Genomic DNA, 1,864 nt, shown 5'->3' with positions numbered 1-1,864 from the left:
TGCGGTGATGAGGCGGCCGGAATGGGCGACGGCCGGCGAGCGTGAAGGCTGCGAACCTGGCCCCGGTGCGGCCAAGCGTGCGGGCAAGGAGGCAAGGGCGCGAGAGGCGAGGGCGAACCGCGAGATGGCGGCTGGTCTCCGGCAAGGGCGGCCGTCCAGAGGTGCGGCGGAGGAGGTTGGCGAGGTCGCCGGCAAGAGGGAGGAGGCGCACGGGGCGATGACTGCGAGCGGCAGCGGCGGCACCAGGGCGCGGGTGAGAAGCGCCTAGATCGGGTCAGGGAGAGGGAGGAGTTCGGGGAAAGTGGGGTGGGGGTTAGGGTTCCTGTTAGGGTGAAGGTGTATGTAGGATCGTGGCTGAGCCGGCCTGGTCGGCGGCCAGCTGGGCCGGTGGCCCAGTGGAAGGGGGGTCTGCTTTCTTTTTTTTATCGTTTTCTTATTTTCTTTTACTGTTTTCTTTTAATTTACAATTTACTTTAGCTCTATTATAAAATATATAATTAGTACCTAAGTTAGTGTTGTAAATTAACCCTCTGCCATAAAAAGTCTGACTACCAAATGAAATAGTTTAATATTTTATAACTTATAAAAGTATTTAATGAATTGTATTAGCGATGTTTTACTTATTATAGTGCATTTGAATATTGTATAAAAATATGGTTTCTCCACCATAATTATCCATGAATTATTTTTCACAATCTGAAGATTTTAGTTTTAATATTTGAAAACTTTTGTGGTTTGCCTTTAACTCAAATTTGAATTTGAATCGTTTTAAACTAACGTAACATTAACAACAGTAACCGCGATGACGTGACATAATTAACAGGGAATTACTGTAGCTTAAATATCCGAGCGTCACAGCTAGATCATGTTCAACAGAGAGTGTTTTAGTAAAAGCTAGTTTTGGTAAAAGAACGTTTGTTTGAAAGCACGTTGTCTTTCCACATCGGTCAAATGGCATACTACGTACTTTAAAAGAATTAAAACTTAAACATTTCTTAAATTTGGGAGTAATAATTAAACAAATGAACATATACATACATGCTACAATGGCTGTTTGGAGACACATACACATACACTAGACTACACGCATGAATCTATCACAAAGAAATCAGCAGAAATGACATGTGCGCACAACACGCGTACAAGCATAGCTTGCACAAATCGATTTGAGATTTGCACATGCATCCACATGGGTACTTACTACGTTCCTTCACACAAAACAAATATACACATGCAAAACCGTTGAAGAACTTGAGTAGTACAAAGTTTCTAAAAAGAAAACTTGGTACAATACAAAGTACAAACTACAGATCTACAGGGAACAACTAATACCAAATTTCGTGATTTATACTGTCAGTAGTGGCGGTGTAGTAGTGGCTGGCTCCGCTTGTTTAGAGGATGAGGTTATGATTTCGATCCTTCCTATTTTTCTTATTTTCCGAGGATTTTTACCTGACGCATGCTCAGATAGCAAGTGGCCTCACGCCTGATGGCCCAGCCCAGTTAAGCACTGTATCCCCACTCGGTACTTTAGTTAAGGCTTTCTGCGCCACGGAAGATGACTGGAAACATGCTTTGATTGATTGCATTATGGCGGTGGAGCGTGTGGTCTCTCTGCTCGAAGGTAATTGTGGAAGCTATGGTTGATAATCTGACAATGGATGCAAAAAACTGGTTATTTACTATGCATGAGACATTGTCACACGAGCAGTTCACCCGAATGGTGGTGACCTTATGGACAGTGGCGGAGCTTCATGGGGGCCAACCTGGGCGGTGGCCCCCCCCAGCTCACAGGAAAATACATGTATATATCTTAGTTTTAGGCCTATTTTTGCACCAAAAATCAACCTATAGTGAATTTGTT

This window comes from Triticum dicoccoides, chromosome 5A, assembly GCF_002162155.2.
Source record: "Triticum dicoccoides isolate Atlit2015 ecotype Zavitan chromosome 5A, WEW_v2.0, whole genome shotgun sequence".
NCBI classification, from domain to species: Eukaryota; Viridiplantae; Streptophyta; class Magnoliopsida; order Poales; family Poaceae; genus Triticum; species Triticum dicoccoides.
Note: the sequence above shows the minus strand (reverse complement) of the source record.